The sequence below is a fragment of the Galeopterus variegatus genome, unplaced genomic scaffold (assembly GCF_000696425.1).
Source record: "Galeopterus variegatus unplaced genomic scaffold, G_variegatus-3.0.2 Scaffold6480, whole genome shotgun sequence".
Lineage (NCBI taxonomy): Eukaryota > Metazoa > Chordata > Mammalia > Dermoptera > Cynocephalidae > Galeopterus > Galeopterus variegatus.
Genome location: NW_007732591.1, coordinates 109147 through 129443, shown reverse-complemented (window position 1 = coordinate 129443; position 20297 = coordinate 109147). Strand labels below are relative to the sequence as shown.

The 20297-nt window shown below is 43.7% G+C and overlaps 1 pseudogene; it reads right to left on the bottom strand.

Moving 5' to 3' along the window:
• Positions 1 to 414: 414 nt before the first annotated feature.
• Positions 415 to 13039, bottom strand: LOC103606323 (annotated as a pseudogene).
• Positions 13040 to 20297: the final 7258 nt, after the last annotated feature.

Genomic DNA, 20297 nt, shown 5'->3' with positions numbered 1-20297 from the left:
TTTTTTTCTTTAAATACCCACTGTATATTTTTTTTATATCCGCTGTATTTTTATTTTGTAAGCCAGTCTTTCTAAAGCTTGGGCTTCCTTGCAGAACCCCCTTATGAAGTAAACCATTTTTCTTTTTCTTTTTTTCTTAGCATGAATAACTTTATTAACTGGGACGAATGATAATTTGTAAAATGCTTTTCCATTTTTTAATGTAAGAGTCTGTATACCCCAATCCACAAAGCAGCAGGCACTGCTGGGGATCTGAGGGGAACGTCTGCAGCCCCCAGTCCGCATGGCCCGTAGGCGGGAAGCACGCAGGATGTGGAGAAGACCAGAGTTTAGCCATCAGTGGCAGCGTGGAGTTGATCCTTTCCACCATTAATTAACAAGCACAGATGTGCCCTTTCTCCTGGTATTCTATTCTCACTGGAGGCTTTTTATTAAGACCTCGTTCCTGTGAACACATGCGGGGCACAACATATCGTCCTGCAGGTGCAGGATGGAAGACTGCAGGCAGGAAACAAGAATACCCTCACTGTCCCTATTTTCTTTTCAGGACACCGGCCTTGTCCAGCATGCAACTGCAGGTGAACCCAAGCATCTGGGTCTGCAGGGAGACTTCTCCCACGGACCACACACCACCTGCCACCTTCGGCCTCCGGTGGCGTTTCCCCTACCTATGATTCCGCTGCCTCTGTCTTCCTGGCCCTGGCTGCCATTCTGTCCCGGGAGGCCAACACAGCCTCCGGGGCAGTAGTTGTCAACACAACTGTGTTAATTCCCTCAAGAGGAGCAGCAGTCTCTTCGAGGGCAGACAATCCATCCTCAGGTGGAGGAGCCACTTCAGGAGGATCAGTCCCCTGAGAACAGGTCCTCTTCTCAGAACTTTCCAAGGATGTGTTCCCCTTATTCACCTCTGATTTTCCTTGTATCCTGGTCTCTTGCTATGGTAGGAATATTCTTCTGGTTTGGGAAAGCAAGTCACTCATATGCATCTAATTTCTGGCCTTTAGAGCTCAGTTTTAATTGTCTGTACCAGGCCCACAAAATGTCTGTGTGAAGCCGGTTGACTGGCGGCAGTTGAGAGGGTCATGGAGGAACTGGTATCTTCTTCTGAGGTTTTAGGTTTTCGTTGCATTGTGCCTCTCCTTTGGACAGGAAGCTTTGTCAGCTTTCACAGATTTCTTTCGTTTGGTCTCCTTCACCGAGGTTCTTGGTAAAGCAGATGTGCCTGGTTGACTTGAAGCCTTCTGTTCCTCTCAAGTTCCTACTGACACATGTTCAGATTTGGGATTCCCATATTCTTCCATGACTTCTCTGTGGAATATCCCCTCTTTGCCTCTCGCAATCTCCATACTCAGAAAAGAAGTTAAAGTTGACAAAAAAAATTCTTTTTACCAACAATTGTTCTTTTTGAGGTGCTTTTGACTCTGAGTCTTCCTTTTACATCATCTATGTCATGTTGGGAAGTTACTTTATTACCTCTCTTAGCCTCAGTTTCTCTTCATCTCTTCAATGAAGATCACAATGTTACCTTCTACCTAGGCTCCTGGATTAAAACTTTTAATGACACTATAAAGCTACACCACTAGCCAGTTGTTGAGTAAGGCAAATCATAACTAAAGCCAAAATGTTTCGTTATTTTAGTTACACTAAGTTTCCGTTTGTATTGTCAGGGCTAGGGCTCAGATTCTTCAAACCCATTGTACAGACTGGGTCACCAGACCCCTCACACGCAGGTCCACGCTAGGTAANAAGGGCAAAAAAAAAAAAAAAAAAAAGAAATACAAAGAATCATTAGAGACTATTATAAACAACCATATGCCAACAAATTTGAAAACCTAGAGGAAATTACGAGTTTGTGGACACATACAAACTACCAAGACTGAACCAAGAAGACATAGAAAACCTGAACAGACAAATACCAAGCAATAGATTGAAGCAGTAATCAGCAGTCTCCCAAGAAAGAAAAGCTCAGGACCAGATGGCCTTACTGCCGAATTCTACCAGACCTTTAAAGAGGAATTAATACCAACTCTCTTCAAACTATTCCAAAAAACCAAAACACAGGCCATTCTCCCAAAATCATTCGATGAGGCCAGCATCACTCTGATACCAAAACCAGACAAAGATACAACAAGAAAAGAACACTACAGGCTAATACCGCTAATGAACATAAACACAAAAATCCTCAAAAAAATATTAGCAATCAGAACACAGCAACACATCAAAAAAATTATACACCATGATCAAGTGGGATTCATCCTGAATGCAAGGATGGTTCAACATACTCAAGTCAGTAAATATGATACACCACATCAACATAATCAAGGGGAAAAACCATATGATTTAAATGCAGAAAAAGCATTTGAAAAATTCAGCATCCCTTCTTGATAAAGACTCCTAGAAAATTATGTATAGAAGGAAAGTATCTCAACACAATAAAAGCCATATATGACAAACCTATCACCGATATCATTCTGAAAGCTGAAAACTTTTCCCTTAAGAATGGGAAGACAAGAGTGCCCACTCTCATCACTCCTATTTAACATAGTATTAGAAGTACTAGGCAGAGCAATCAGACAAAAGAAAGAAATAAAGGGCATCCAGATTGGAAAAGATGAAGTCAAACTGTCTCTGTTTGCAGATGACATGATCTTATATATAGAAAAAGCTAGAGATTCTACCAAAAAACTTTTAGAGCTGATAAACAATTTCAGTAAAGTCACAAGATACAAAATCAACACACAAAAATCAGAGGTGTTTTAATACTCCAACAAAAAACTAGCAGAAAAAGAAATCAAGAAAGCAAGCCTATTTACAATAGTCACATGCACACACACAAAAAAACCCCAGGAATCAATTTAACCAAGGAGGTGAAAGATCTCTACTATGAAAATTACAAATCATTGCTGAAAGAAATTAAAGAAGACACAAAAAGATGGAAAGACATTCCATGCTCTTGGATCAGAAGAATAAATATTGTGCAAATGTCCATACTACCCAAAGCGATCTACAAATTCAATGCAATCCCCATCAAAATACCAATGACACTCTTCACAGAAATCCTAACATTCACATGGAACAACAAAAGACCCCAAATAATCAAAGGAATCCTAAGCAAAAATAAATAAATAAATAAAGCTGGAGGCATAACACTACCTGACTTCAAATTATACTACAAAGCTATTGTAACTAAAACAACACAATACTGGCATTACAACAGACACTTGGACCAATGGAACAGAATAGAAAACCCAGAAATCAATGTACATACTTACATCCAATTAATATTTGACAAGGGTAACAGGAGCATACATTGGGGAAAGGACTTGCCTCTTCAATAAGCGGTGCTGGGAAAACTGGACATCCATCTGTAGAAGAATGAAACTAGACCTGTAGCTCTTCCTATATATCAAAATCAACTCAAAATGGATTAAAGACTTATAATAAGACCTGAAACTATAAACATACTAAGAGAAAACATAGGGGAAACACTTCAGGAAGTAGAACTGAGCAAAGACTTTATGAATAAGATCCCAAAAGCACAGGCAACAAAAGAAACAATAAACAAATGGGATCAATTCAAACTAAAAATCTTCTGCACAGCAAAAGAAATAGTTAACAGAGTGAAAAGACAACCTGCAGAATGGGAGAAAATATTTGCAAACTATGCATCTGACAAGGGATTAATATCCAGAATATACAAGGAACTCAAACAACTTAACAGTCAAAAAACAAGTAACCCAATTAAAAAATGGGTAAAGGAGCTGAATAGGCATTTCTCAAAGGAATATATATAAATGGCCAACAGACACATAAAAAAATGCTCAACATGACTAAGCATCAGAGAAATGCAAATCAAAACCACATTGAGATATCATCTCACAACAGTTAAACTGGCCATCTTCAAAATGACAGAGAATAACAAATGCTGACGAGGGTGCAAATAAAGGGGAACCCTCCTACACTGTCAGTGGGACTATAAATTATGGAAAACATTATGGAGGTTCCTCAAACAACTACAGATAGAACTGCCATAAGATCCAGCAATCCCACTGCTGGGTGCATACCCAAAGCAATGGGAATCATCACGTCAAAGGGATACCTGCACTCCCATGTTCATCACAGCTCTATTTACAGCAGCTAAGAGTTGGATCCGACCTAAGTGTCCATCAGCAGACAACTGGATAAAGAAAATGTGGTACACACACACACACACACACACACTGGAATACTACTCTGCCACAAAAAAGAATGAAACACTGCCATTCCCAGCAACATGGATGAACTTAGAAAAAATTATAAGTGAAATAAGCCACACACAGAAAGAGAAATACTGCATGTCCTCACTCATAAGTGGGAGCCGAAAATAAAGAAAGATACAATAATCACAATAATTCACTGAACTTTCAAAAGGAGAGAATGGAACTAAGGAAAAGACCCTGGAAGTCATCAGCAGATGACACGAGCTCAGTCCTCAGCAGCAGCAGCAGCCTCTCTCAGTGGTGGCGGTGGCCTCCCAGAGGGTCCCAGAGGCCCTGGCAGCAACAGCTTGCAGCAGCAGTAGCAGCCCCCCGGGGGCATCCTGGGAGTGGAGGACCCCATGAATCAGAGCGACTCATCCTTTATACTTAAGTCCATAACCCAGGACACCTGAGTGCACATGCGCAATTACATTAGACAATAACCAAGGAACACCTGGGAACAGGTGCATATTTACATCAAATGCTCAGCAAGATTCTGAACATCTGAGGGGCCCTGACCATTTTCCTATATTTTCTCAACAGACACCCATGATTTACAGAATAAAATTCTAATCCTTCACCATGGGTAGCCCCAACTAGCTTTTCAACCTCTTTTCTAGTGATTATTCCTTGTAAATCCTATTTCTAGTAAACCATGTTACTGGTCACTGATCAAGGACATAGGAACTATGTGAAAAAACTGATGGTGTTCTGGTACAACTGTCCTGAGAAGTTTAGCTGATCCCCTGGCACCCATGTACCTTCATCCTCTTCATCAGATCCCAAGTATTGTACCTTTCAGCTCTTCAAAATCTGCTCTCAGATTCCTCATCCACACCAAGTCAAATGATTGATAACATTTTAAAATTGTATTGGTGGTGACTGCTTTTAAATAGATTTTATTCAACTCATCAAAGAGGGAACAAGCTGGCAGTATAGTAAGGCTGGTTCAAATGGGAATTAGAGGAACAGAGGTTTATATAGTCTACCAGGAAAGTCATTACGAAATGTTTGCCAAGTTAGAGACAAAACTGGTTAATGTTCTACAAAGCAATAAAACCATAATCTTTGGGGTTATCTTTTCTACTGGACAGAAATTGCTTGTCTCTATTCCAGACAAGGTCTATAAGTTAACCTGTAACTTTAGAGCCTGAGCCCTTAATTATAGTAACAAAGTCAAACAAAGCTGCATTTTCTCGGATAATAATTCTTGGCTGCACCTGTTAATGCTTCAGTATAACATTGAAAAAACATGCTGTCTACCTTTTTTTACTTATTCCCAGGTTTTTAATGATTTTTAAGAACATATCAGTGGAGGAGACCAACCTGAAGGAATTTCGGACTTCAGTCAATAGATGTATATGGGGAGATTAGAATTCTTTTTTTTTTTTTCCTTTTTTTCTTTTTTACTTACCGGTAACGGGATCGCAACCCATTTTATTCAACTCATCAAAGAGGGAACAAGCTGGCAGTATAGTAAGGCTGGTTCAAATGGGAATTAGAGGAACAGAGGTTTATATAGTCTACCAGGAAAGTCATTACGAAATGTTTGCCAAGTTAGAGACAAAACTGGTTAATGTTCTACAAAGCAATAAAACCATAATCTTTGGGGTTATCTTTTCTACTGGACAGAAATTGCTTGTCTCTATTCCAGACAAGGTCTATAAGTTAACCTGTAACTTTAGAGCCTGAGCCCTTAATTATAGTAACAAAGTCAAACAAAGCTGCATTTTCTCGGATAATAATTCTTGGCTGCACCTGTTAATGCTTCAGTATAACATTGAAAAAACATGCTGTCTACCTTTTTTTACTTATTCCCAGGTTTTTAATGATTTTTAAGAACATATCAGTGGAGGAGACCAACCTGAAGGAATTTCGGACTTCAGTCAATAGATGTATATGGGGAGATTAGAATTCTTTTTTTTTTTTTCCTTTTTGTCTTTTTTACTGACCGGTAACGGGATCGCAACCCTCGGTGTTGCGCCCGCACCGCGCTAAGCCAGTGAGCAGGAACCGGTCTCCACATGGGATCCGAACCCTCAGTGGGAGCGCCGCTGTGCTCCCAAGCGGCGCACTCTCCAGTGCGCCACCAGGCCGGCCCGGGAGATTAGAATTCTAATATTTATTTCTCCCCTTCAAATCACCCAGAAGGATAGTTTTGTTTATAAAGCAAATAATGAAATTAGGGAAGAACTTCCTTGAGAGGCTAATACCATCTGATGAGCTCAGTGATTTTGGGATCAAAAATAAAATTTGATACATTGGGTGTGTGATCCAAGTCTAACCAAGACTTTGAAAAGAAAAACAGGCCTATTTTCTGTCAACTATGGCTTGGTAGAACCACAGAGGCGACCTGATTACACAGAGGCAATCTGGAATAGGGAAAAACCAGTGGTTCTGGAGCAGACAGACTTGAATTTGATTCCTAATTCAACCACATAGTGGAAGGTCTCTGAACCTCAGTTTCCTCACATGTAATTGGATAATCGTAATTATCAAAGGCAGTGAAAAAATGGTCCCCAAACCACTGCTTGTCTGTGAAAAAGTTTCCCCCGGTTTATATAAAAATAGTAATTTTAAATGTATGGGGGCAGGGAAGGAGGACCTTATGGCAAAGTTGTATTTGAATACTGTTTTTTTATTTTGAGATTGTCCTTCCTGCTTTGTTCGTGTGGTAAAATGTCTTTTCTATTATGAAATGATGGAAATCATAAATAGTAAATAGTTTTTAAAATGGCTTCATGCAGCAAAATTAGTTAGCAAACCTATGTCTATTTATGATTTTTGATACTGCTCTTTATTTTGTGAACTAAAAATATGTGTACAAAGTAAACTATTGTTACTACAGTCTCCCAAAGTGCCATTGCTTGTATGATGATGAAAATATCATCCAGCTGGTCCAAAAGGTTTCCAAAGAACCCACACTAAAACAACACTTCCCCGTGGGAGTCAAATGGGACAGGTGTCTCAGAGTAAAAACTCAGGGCCCAGGCAGCAGGGCTGCCTCTGCTTTAGGCCCTGGCCTTCTTTTTAAGGCAAGGAATTTCATCTTACAGGACTTTTACTTCTAGTGGGGAAAGTGAACAGCTTGGTAGGTCCTTCTTTAGAGGCTAAGGATCCTGGCCTAAGAGTAAGTGATGAGAGGGACGAATGCAGTTTGCTGCAGGAGGGCAGGGACAAGAGAAAAAAGGAGGAACTGGCGCTCAGATGAGAGAAGCTGTGTGGGGCGGGTGGAGCCGGAAATGGCCAGGAGGGGCGGTGCAGCAATGCTTGCAGGGGGGCTGGGAGAGCCCAGGACTGTCAGGAAAGATGGGGCTGGAGTAATCACAGGGAGTCCTGGTGACGACTTGAGCTGACCACACGTTTTTATATCACTTCTTTTCACTTTACATATAAAATACTTCATGGAAAGAAATAAAAATAAGCCAGAGATGAAAATTAAATTCACTCGTATCTTCATTTAGACACAACCCCCACTAACATTTTAGCAACAAAAAACACCTCAGGATGTTTTTTCTCTATCTATGCATAAACATTATGCATTAAAACATTTTTTAAAAATTCCTATTGTGCATACGATTTTCTACCTGTTTTTTTCACTTGACAACGAAAACACATTTTTCCATATCACTTTTTAATGGCTACGTAGTACTATTGTGCAAATGTTCCATAACTTAGCAAATGGGGATACACACACACACACACACACACACACACGGACAGCCCTTGTAGCTAAATCCTTCCTTCTAAACAAAATGCTAATTGCAGGCTCTAGATAATGAGTATACGGGTGTCCACTGTACCATTCTTCCATCTTTTCTGCATGTTTGAAATTCTTCACAGTAAGATTTGGGTGGAAAAGTTTTTGCAACACCCTCGCATAGATCCCTAATTATCTTAGAATGAGTTCCTAGAAGCAGCTTTGCTGGGTCAGAGCTGCGGCTTTTGAAACGCCGAGCTGCTGACCAGTTTCCCGGATGAACTCCGGGTTGGGGGCTCCTCGCAGGCAGGCGCAGCGCCCCCTGGGGGCGGCGGCGTGAGCTGCTGGCGGCGCGTTCCCGGGCTGCCCCGGGCTTGGGCTGTACCCCTCTCCGGAGAAGCCCCGGCGGTCGGCGGGGAGAGCGCCTGGTCCGCGCTTTCGCACGGCCTCCCTGAAAGAGACCAGCGGAGCGCCAGGCTGCCAGGCGCGCAGTATCAAAGCTGCAGGCGCCCCGAGAAGAAAGGGCCAGTGTGCGTCCCTGAAACTCCAAAGCCCTTCCCCAAGCGCAGCGGCTCGCGGGGGAGGCGAAGAGGGGCTGACGCTGGCTGAACAGTGGGGGCAGTCAGGCTGCGGGTGCCCCGCCAGGACAAAAGGGCCTTAGTGCTGCAGAGAAGGCAGCCCGGGGGGCTGGTGGGAGCATAAAGGGAAGCTGTGTCTCCGCAGCACTCAAGTTCACCTTTGTCTTCTGAGTCCAAGTCAAAGGAAGGTTACGGAAAGAGCCTGCGGGCTCTCCTCCCTTCTCAGGGGTCTGGTCGATAGAAGGGCCCAGTTCTTTCCCCAAGATGCTGGGAATTCAGATGAAAATAGAAATGTGCTTGCCTGCTAGCTAGGACAGCAGTCAGTGTTGGGCTCACGGGGAGGGGGAAGGCACTGCACAGCACTGGAACCGGTAGCTCGCAAGCGGCCCGCGTGCTACGGAGGAATGACGACCTGCACTTGTGGGAGATGGGGGAGGGGGGGGGTGGGCAAATTTCTTTCTGCCACACCCTAACCAGCTATCAGGTGTTCAGACTCTGCTAGTTCCTCTTTCCCAAAGAGAGAGGCCATGCTGTAATCTGGCCTGACAGCTGCAGTTCATTGATCAACAGGGAAGGTCAATGGTGGGTTAAAGGCTACCATCCTTACACTTGGCCTTTGCTGAGTCTTCTCTGACCTTTGCACAAGATCATGTGTCTCGGGCCAGGTCTCTGTTGGCACTTAAAGGGAAAAAAATGCTCTCGGCTGAATTACCTAAATAATTCTAATGGTTTGCAGCAAAGTGAGGAATAGCTGTGATGAAGAGCAATTCACAAGTCTCCCCCGCAATGCACACACATCCACGAAGCCCAGTTGTGTCTCAGTTTTGTAATCCCACTTTTTGTTACAGAGAGGCAAGATAGTTTAAAAAATAAACGAAAAAACCAAATAAATGGCCAGGGTCGGAGCCAGCCTGGGAGTTCTGAGCCGGGCCGGCCCCGCCCCTGCCCACAACCAGCTCTTAGAATGTACTTATCACCTGTGTTTCTTCCATGTGTGTGACTCTTATCTGCTCATGTCCTGCACCAAATTTCTGCTTAGATTTTTCTAATTCATTTTAAAGAGTTCTTTTAGCAATAGAAAACAATTTTTAAAAAAAAAATAATAAAATAAATGAACTAACACACAAACTTTGAATCCCAGACCTGAGTTTTATTATAGATTTGCCACTTACCATCTATGACTTTGGACAACTAACTGAACCTCATGTGTAAAATGAGCATATGATATCTGCTTTACGGAATTGCTGTGAGAATGAAAAGAGAAAGCATACGTGAATGTTTCTAGCACAATAGTAGCCTTTCAAATAAAATTATCTATGTGTTTTTTAAAACCTGATTATTCTTAATATTATTCCAAATGGATTTGGGGCTACTTATACAAATATAAAGAGTACTACAAGATAAACACTATATAAATACTTTCAAGGTTTGCACTGTATAATTCTGAGTTCTTTTCATCTTTTGCAACAAGAATGTATCTGTAGGGAAAATATAGGAAAATGGTCGTGGCCCCTCAGAGGTTCAGAATCTTGCCAAGCATTTGCTATAAATATCCACATGCAGCCAGGTGTTCCTTGGTTACTATCTAATGTAATTGTGTATGGGCACCCAGTGTCCTGGGTTATGGACCTAAGTATAAAGGACTAATGGTTCTGATACACAGTGCTCCTCAGGATGCACTGAGAGGTCACTAGGGCAGCTGCTCCTAGCTCTGAATACCTATTAATTTTTTACCTATGGCTCCCAGGATCTTTTCCTATTACCTAGCTCGTGGACCTGTGTGTGAAGGGTTTGTGACCCAGTCTGTACAATGGGCTTGAGGGGTCTGTGAGCGCATTAATTTTTTACCTATGGCTCCCAGGATCTTTTCCTATTACCTAGCTCGTGGACCTGTGTGTGAAGGGTTTGTGACCCAGTCTGTACAATGGGCTTGAGGGGTCTGTGAGCGCTACCTCTATCACTGCAATTGGCATAGTTGGTGGGATTCTGGGCAGGTAAAAGAGCCTGGTAATGTGAATAGTCACAGCAGAATTCTGGGCAGGTAAAAGAGGCCAGCAATTGGCATCATGGGTAGGATGCCAAGCAGGTAAAGGAACCATCAGCCCCTTGGGAGGGGGAGGAAATGTGGCTACCCTTCAGTATGTGGTGTTCGGTGCCCGCTCTCCTGTTGACCAAGGTCTGGCTGTTGCTCGCTATACTGCAAGCCGACATGGACCAGAAGCCCCATGAAGTAGCACAGTTTCAAGATTTGCAGCAGAAAGCAGACAGGCTGAAAATGCGAATGCATGCTCTGGAGGCTGAAGTAAAGCAAAAGATCATTTCTGCTTCCGACACCGAAGACATATGACGAACTGGATGGTGAGTTGGGTGCATCTCCTGGAACCAGCTGCTCATCAGAAAGTGAAGCACGAGCAGCCTACGGGACCAGGCAGACTGGTAGGCAACACACAGGGGACCCAATTCACTACCTATGTCCCCTATACCCAGGTCGATTTGATGGGCTTAGGGAAACAGTAAAGCAGCAGAAACAGGGAGAGTCCCTGGCTGCTGCTGCTATGGGTTTGAAGAGTCTGAGCCCTAACCCTGACAATACAAATGGAAACTTAGTACAACTAAAATAATGAAACATTTTGGCTTTAGTTATGAAATGCCTACCCATACAATTAACATAGCTATTGCCTCAACCCCACAACTGGTGTAGTTGTCTAGCTTTACAGGATTCATCTATTAACTTATGAAATAAATGCATTTAAGAACCAAGTGGGGAAAAAAAACACAAAGGAAATTAAGTTGAAAGCAGTGGTGATAGTAAATAAAGTGTTTCCCAGAAGGACAAGTAGACTTGCCAGAAGTAGGTTGTCAGTTTCACTCTGAGCTCTGAAGCAGCCACGACAAAGAGGGCAACGTGAGGATTTTCACAATTCATGCTGTTCACTGATGAAAAGAAACCCGTTTCTCAGGATTCCAAGCTATTTCTCTGGAAATTTCTTTTGGAAGTTTTTGTGAAAATAAACACTGCACTTTTGTGAATATTGGCACTGCTCTTTAATAGCAGAGTGAGTTTCACAGAGTTGCTCCTCATAATGCTCCTTAGTGATGTGGCCTAAAGTCAATGTGCAGCTCACACTATTGCGGGCACTACTCCGAGAAGCTCACTTAAAGAGCACCTTCACCACCGGCAACAGTACGATAGCAGTGCTCGTTTGATTAGCTCGTTACAACTGGCACATCCTTTTTGCATATACTAACTCATTTACTCTCCAACAACCTGTGACTTGATCAAGCCCCACTGCTCGAAGATGGCAGAACCAAGACCGCAAACCAGGTGTTTCTACACTTTTATACTTCGCTCCACCAACACTGAGTAATTCATGGGCAATGGCAAAGGGACACAGAGAAGACAAGAGACCTGTTGTCTTATAATGATAATACCTAACGGCCCAGAGAAGAAAGGAAAAACACAGGATAGCCGTTCATCATGGGTGAAAGGCTTGAGCTGAGAAAATTACCTGGGCTTGGTGGCTTAAGGGGGAGGTGCAGTGTGGAGATTTAGATCACGGGAGTTGTGTGATTCTGCTCGGACTGCCATAACAAAATACCACACGTTTGGTGGCTTTAACAACAGAAATTCCCTTTTCTCACAGCTCTGGATGCTGGAAGTCCAAGATCAAAGTGCCAAAGGTGGTTCCTGGTGAGGCCCCTCTTGCTGGCTTGCAGATGGCTGCCTTGCTGCTGTGTTTTCACCTGGCCTTTCCCCTGTGTGTGCCTGGAGAGAGAGCTTTCTGGTGTTTCTCTTTTCTTATGAGGACACCAGTCCTACTAGATTAGGGCCTCATCCTTATGACTCATTTAATATTAATTACCTCTTTAACGGACCTATTTCCAAGCATACTCACATGGGGGGTTAGGGTTTCAACATATGAATGTGGGGGGTAGGGGAGGACAGTTCAGTCCATAACAGGAGCCCAAAGGGTGGGAATAGGTGTCACTAGAACACAGGGAAGGAGAAGAGTCCAGACCTGCCAATGAAGACCTATTCCCTCAGGATTGGTGGGCTGTTCTACCTGGCAAAAAGAAAAATGTAGAACTAAGAGGTTCATCAGTACAAGGTGGGACCTGGGCAGGGTCTGACGAAGGATCGACATGCGGCATCACTGCACATTAGTGCGAGGACCCTACAGACCAAATCCGTGGCTTGGCAGTGCGCGAACTCTGACGTCAGACAAGACACTTCAAATGCTCACAGCCTCAGTTTCCTTATCTGTAAAATGGGGCTACTGATATCTACCTAGTCGACTTCAGAAGGTAGAAGACTGAGGTAGGGTGAGGAGAGGCGGTGGTGAAGAGCGATTCCCAGCCCGCCCTCTCCCACATACCCCGCGGTATGTAACATCGTGATCTATCACAATAAAATGAAATGGTGGACATAAAAGTGCTGGGTAAACTAGTAGGGGCCATGTCAAGCTGACATAAATGATATCATCAACAACGGTGACGGTGACAACAGCTACGCTGCCTGGCATTTTGTCAGTTAAGACGCTCCTTGGCCATTTGGGTGTGAGAAATGCTGCCCGGCCAAGGCTGGCTGCTGCTCACCCCAGTGCTCGTCACAGCTGCGGCAGTGGCAGGCCCCGCAAGAGGACCACTGGGCCATCTCTGGGCTGAAAAGGGACTTTTTTCTCCCTCCATTCAATAACGTGCCCAGCTGCTTCCTCTTCTCCTCTTCTCTCCCTCTCTTCCCTCCAACTTCCCTCCCAAACTTAGATGGTGGGAAGGCAAGAGCCGATGGAGATGGAACCTCAAATCCTCCTGAACCAGGCCAGGTCCTGGGTCAGGCACGTCCCCTTCTTTTTACTCTCACAGCTGAGAGTGAATGATCAGGTGCACCTGCAGGCTTTGAGGTCTGTACCCCCACCGAGGGCCGGAGTGGCCGTCGTGTTCTTGCTCTGCCCAGGGCCCGGCATAGTGGCTCGGACACAGCAGGGCTCAGCACATGTCTGAGCAAGCGAGTGAATGCAGGAGTGAATGTCTGTCTCCTAGGAAGCACCCCAGGTCCCTGGCATCCTGGTTTTAATGACTCCCTTCTCTGGGGAGCCAGACGATAAGAGAATGAGAAGAAAATTGCCATTTTTGCCTGCACCTTGGGAGAAGTTCCCCGAGTCTTGATTTCATCTTCTGTGAAAAGGGGGTAATACCATTCTCATGAGGAGGTTGTGAGCATTAAATGAGAGGACAGGGCCTGGCATGCAGTAATCCCAAGTGAGAGGGGCTGTGATCATCGTTCTCATATCACTGGGACGCTTGGCTGCTCCTGGGCTACCTTGGTACCCTGTACATACTCCTACTGTAGTGTTTATTCATATTATAAAATCCTATATTATGATGATTAAGATCACCCTTTTTTGAATGTTCATCATGTGCCAGGCATTGTTTTAAGTGCTGTGTATTATTTCACTTGATCCTCACAACTCTATATTTTTATTCCTGTTTCACAGATGAGAAGCTGAAGCTCAGGACAAGTTGAATAACTCATCCAAAATGGGATCAGAACTCAAGAATGTGTGATCCAGAGTTTATACTCTTATCCTCCACAGTGACCGCCTCCTACAATTCTGTTCTGTACTGTAACTTCATTTGCTTAGATTTCCTTCTCTGATTTTAAATTCTAAGAATCTTAAGGGCCAACACCTTGTTTTGTTCATCTCTTTTCTCTGGTACCTATTACAGTGTCTAGCACATAGTAGGCACACAGTAAACAGCCATCATTTATTGAACATACTATGTGCTAAATATGTCACAGTCTCACTTACATATTAGAAATTATGTTCACTTGTCAGATGAAAAAACTGAAGCTCAGCGAGATTATGTCACATGTGATCAATGCTAATTCTGCCCTAGATCTGCTGACCTCTGGAGGGCATGTGGTAAGATATACTGCCCTCCTCCCAACCAAATGGGCATTACTGAGCCTTTTAGAGGGTAGCTCCACATACGCAAAAGTGGAAAATACACAAATACATATGTTTAAGTGAATAGAAGCTCTCTCATTTGTATTTACACATGCGCACATACACATATATATGTACAGTCGTTTTCTTCGTATCCATGGAGGATTGGTTCCAGGAACTGCTTAGATACCAAAATCTGAGGACGCTCAAGTCCCTTATATACAATAGCATAGTATTTGCATTGAGGGTAGCTCCACATACGCAAAAGTGGAAAATACACAAATACATATGTTTAAGTGAATAGAAGCTCTCTCATTTGTGTTTACACATGCGCACATACACATATATATGTACAGTCGTTTTCTTCGTATCCATGGAGGATTGGTTCCAGGACCCGCTTAGATACCAAAATCTGAGGACGCTCAAGTCCCTTATATACAATAGCATAGTATTTGCATATAACCTATGCACATTCTCCTGTAACCTCTAGAATACTTATAATACTTAATACAATGTAAATGCCATGTAAATAGTTGTTTTACTGTACTTGGGGGGGAATAATGACAAGGAAAGAAGTGTGTACATGTTCAGTACAAATGCAATTTTAAAAAATATTTTTGATCCACAGTCAGTTAAATCCACAGATGTTGAACCCATGGATATGGAGGGCCGACTGCATTTCTATACACATATATATTGCTGGTGTGTGCATAGGTGTGCTCTGGGAGGCTGTATTCTAGGCAGTTGCGTTTGGGGAGGGGAGCTGAGAAGCAGGGAGAAGACCTACATTTCATTGTATACCTTTTTGTACGTTTTGAATTTTGAATCATGTGTAGGTATTGCCTACTTAAGAACAATGAAAATTTTTCAAAAGACAGCTGTATTTTTGCTGGAAAAGATAGAGAATCCAAGAGACTCACGTTCTAATCTCATCTGTGCCACTGGATAAATTTGAAGAATACTCACATTTATTCTGTTTCTTCATCCATAAAATGAGTATAAGATTAGCTACCCAGCCTCACTCACAGGGTCAAATGAGATTATTTATGCAAAAGCATTTTGCAAGTTGCAAACATCCCCGCACATGGAATATATTGCTATATCATAGTTGTATCATTGTGGTCAGCTGCTCAATCCACCCACTCTGGCAGCCTGAGGACCTCGTACAAAGCAGCATGGCCTTGAGGGATTTAATTGGCATTTCCAGGTCAGGAAAGAGGTTTGAATACTTACCAGACATCTGTGGACTGAGTGGCGTGAGGTGCCAGCATTAACTCTCTCAATGAAGTGTTTGTATTACCCCTTCCATCGCTATCACACACCCGCGCACAGTGCCCTCACTATTCTTGCATTTTAAGAACATTCTGGTCAGAAGATGTCCAGAAGCGAGGCAGCCCCTCTCCAACCAGTGGAGGTAAAGATGGTGAGGACTGGAGAAATTTGCTGGTGGTTGGCAGTGCTCTTGCAGGTTTCTGTCCAGTAGGAGGAAGGTTCCAGGTGCAGGGAAAGTGCAGTGTCTTTGGTGTCACAGAGTAGCAAAGTTTGGCAATCTCTGCCTCAGGAGTTCTATGATCCCAACTCAGCAAGCACAGCTGTTTTAGCCAGAAAACATAGCTTTCCTTAGAGAATCTATTTTTCAAAAGTAGAATTGGGGATGGGGGAGAGTCCTAAGGGATTTATATTTTCTGAGGTGCAGGATGGAGTGGTAAGAGCACAGCCTGGGGGTTGGGATATCTGGATTTTCAGCCCTAATATGCTTCCAAAAAAGCTAAATGGTCTTGGACAATTCCCTGGGCCTCAGTTTCCCTACCTGTAAATGAGGAGCTTGAATTGAATCATCTCTATGGTTCTCTTTATATCAAAGGTCCTACATTCTGGGGACTCTGCCTAGGGCTCAGCTTACCTTGATCCTTACCCACAAGCTGCCTGCCCCGAGTCTGTATTTGACAAACTCAGGGGAGGGTGCTATGTTTCCTCTCACCTGTCGTCAGCATGTGGAGGCCATAGACAGGAAGAGGGTCTATCCTGAAATATAAACATCTCAGAAGGGAAAAGTGCTGCTGACCTGCCCCCACACTGGGAAACCTTGGTTCTCACACTGCCCCACTGGGCTAGGAGTTTAGGTAAGCGTTTGCATGTGCGCGCGCGCGTGCGTGTGCGTGTGTGTGTGTGTGTGTGTGTTCATTTACATGTCTTAGCAGGAGGGGCCTGGAAGTGGCAAATGTGAGTTTGCATGTGCGCGCGCGCGCGTATGTGTGTGTGTGTGTGTTCATTTACATGTCTTAGCAGGAGGGGCCTGGAAGTGGCAAATGTGTACTTATCCTGAGTTACACACTTTCTCCTAGAAACAAAGGAACTCAACAGCAGTTTCAATTCATGAAAACACGATGTTTGCAACAGCATTGTTTCCAGTAGCCATGTTTTTTCCTATCATTTCAACTCCAATATGAAATATATTTAAGGGTATCTAGGGTTTAACTGGGAGTATAATGAGCAGTTTAAAATGTTTTTTCTGGGAAAATGTTCCATGTTTCAAGCAAGCGGCTTACTCTCAGCACACAGCCACGTGTGTGTGGCAGGATGGCCTGTGCATCTCTCAACTCTGCCACCAGGGCACCTAATTCAACCATGGGCCCATAATCAGTATCAACCAACACTAATTCAATTCAAATATAAGAAAGGGTCCTCATTTTGTGACTTAATAAGTCTCCTTATGTCTTTGAACAGTAGCGTGACCAACTCTTCCCAGATTACCTGGCATAAGTCCCAACACCCCAGGAGCTTCTCACTCCCAGGCAAACCAAGATGTCAATGACATTGAGAAGATAGCTAATCCTTTTTAGGCAGGGACTTTGTGCTCTACTCTCCTCTTCAGAAATATAGGGGCTGCTCAGGCATTTCCAAGCCCCTGTCCAGTGATCTTTCCCAAGGGACTAGGTTATAGGGAGCAGTTGGAGTAACATGCAGAGGCTGCCTCAGGATGCTGCTCAGCAGGGCAGGGGGCTGAATTCCATGTCATGGTGTCTTATAAAACACAGTCCTGGCCACTGTTGCCTCATTCAATTCTGTGGTCAGAGCCAGATCCGCTCTCTCCCGGGGCTCCTGTAGCACTCAACTTGTGCTCTTCCTGGAGCATTGGGATCTTGCCAGAGGTGCCTCCCTGCCCTTTTGCTCCTCACACGCCTGCCCATGTGACGGGAGAAAATAAGTGGGTGACATGGGAGGAAGCGCTGGCACATGATCAGAAGCCCCAGGTCAAACTCTTCTCATTCTCTTCCCCAGGAAGTTAGAGAAAACCCACCTTCTTGGGTCCTGAACCTATACAGAACTAATGCAGTCTCCTCGTGTTGAATTAGTGTGGGGTTTTTCAGCCTCTGCACTGTTGACATTTCAGGCTGAGTAATTCTTTGTTGTGGGGGTAAGATGTTTAGCTGTATCTCTGGTCTCAACCCACTAGATGACAATAGTACCCTCTCCATTTGTGACAATCCAAAATTTTTGTTTCCAGACATTGCCCAATATCCACTGGGGGATGTGGACGGTGGGGGAGAATTGCCCTTGGTTGAGAACCTCCGAGTTAAAGCAGCCCAGGCATCTCTTGTGTGTTTCATCCTCCTGGACCTTCATTGTCTAAGCCACATGTTTTGATGCACATTACGTTAAAATCTAGGATGTTCGTAGTTGTTGCACAGAAAAGTGCTCCGTGACTAAGTAGTCTGACATGCTGGGAAAATGCTGCCTGACATACAGTAACTATTTCCTTTCTTGGAGAGTCAAAATGCATTGGGTTATCGGAGGTTCTAAAACATCTGACAGTAAGGAAACCGGTTTAATACTGTTTGACCCAGATTTTGCTTTTCATGGCCATCAATGGCTAGAAATTCCTCTCTTATGGGCTGCCTGATTAGCTGGTTAGCTCAGTTGGTTAGAACTCAGCCTTACAACACCAAGGTCACAGGTTTGGATCCCTGTGTTGGCCAGCCACCAAAAACAAACGAACGAACAAAAACCAAACAACAACTAAAAAACCCCAACTCTCTCAAAATCCATGTACCCCCAAAACCAACTGAGCCAGCCTTTGTCAGTCCCAAGCTTAAATATCCCAAGGAAAAAAACCCATTGGCCCAGCATGCTTCAGGATTCCCAGACCAATCAATGGTTTCAGGATCAGTTAACCAGCTGCTCCTCTCCCAATTAAGAGATGATATCACCAGTGGGGGCAGGTAACTGGGAGTGAGGGGCGGGGAGCCGTTTCTCCAAAGAAGGGGTATACTAACCAGACAGAGCAATAGATGTCTAGTTAATAGTTCTTTAATAATTCTTTTCTTTTTTTTTTCTTTTATGCTTTTTCTAAATGCCTGGGCAGCTTCATCATCTTGATTCTTGCTCAGATTTCATGGAAACTGGGGGCAACTTACCTAAATTGCTGCAAAAGTTACAAGGACATGGACATTTTTTCTTAAATTCTGGAATTAAAAGAGACAGTTTTGTCATATTTCCACAGATTGGAGACAAGGGTCACCGTAACTGGCAGGAGCGAAGTTGGCTATGGATACAGATCCAGAGCTTCTGCTATGATTGCATTGCAGGTAGTTGCCCCTTGAGAGGTCTGTTACCATGAATAGCCAGGTGACAAATAGTCTTTGAAGAGGTAATGCAGCCCCACACAGACAAGAGTCACCATGATCAAGCTTACTCAATTTCTATTCTGAGCAAGAAATGCCATCACTTTAAATACTGTGTTCTGGTTGCTAAGGAAACTCAGTAAGTGGGTTGCTAACACAATCTTCAGTCTGTGAAGATTAAAGCACCTTGCTGTCATAGGTGGGACACACATTTCTCATTACTAGGGGGAGGACAGACCAGGTGAAGAATGAAGATAGTTTCTAGTTCATGTGAAGAAGATACGATTTGTATCTCCTGGCTATTTAACAAAAAGTAGCTATTTGCTAAATCAATCAAAATAGGGATTTAAGCCTTGTTTCTAGTTCCATTTTTACCACTAATTTTCTTTGTTGATGGATTGAAGTGAGACTTAGCACGAAGTTTGGTAAGTCAGTTATGGAATAGAAAATGGTTGCATTTTAGTTGGCCTATTCCTTTTGGTTATTATTTTTAAATATTTCAAGCACCTAAAAAGCTCTACACAATTAAGAAAAAATGTGGATCAGAGGCATAGGCATGGGCTAATTGCAAAGCTGTTGGGATAGAAGGCAGCTAGCTCCTTGCTCTGCTGCTCTCTCAGGTTCTCTACTTTCTCTACATACCTGACCATTCTGCTTTCTGCGGTCTCCAGTTCAAATTTTCAAGGGAACTAGGATGATCAGACTAATTGCCATGACCCATTCTGTGTACCAGGCCACCTTGAGGGTACTGGCAGTCTTTGGCTATGCTAGCCTAAGAAAAGTGCCCAGCCCTGGTCTAACTCATGACCACTGTTGACCAAAGAATGGCCTGTTTCCCTAAGAAACCAAGTTTCAGAGGGTCCTGTAACTGATTCATCTAGTGCATTTCTTACTGATAGAGGAGGAAACCAAGAACTAGAGATTCAGGGGACTTGCCCAATGTCAGAGTGAGTAGAAAATAGAGAAACAAGAACCCAGGCCTCCCGAGTCCAGGTAACTATGAAAGCATCTGGGCTTGCTTCTCATGGTCTTCCTCCCGTGCATCCACATGCCTTCGACCATTGGGCAGAGCTTAACGTTTTTTTTTTTTTTTTGTCTTTTGTCTTGTCCGTGTCCGGCAACGGATCGCAACCCTCAGTGTTGCGGGGTTGCCCCCGTACCGGGCCGGGGACCGGCAACGGGATTGCAACCCTCGGTGTTGCTCCTGC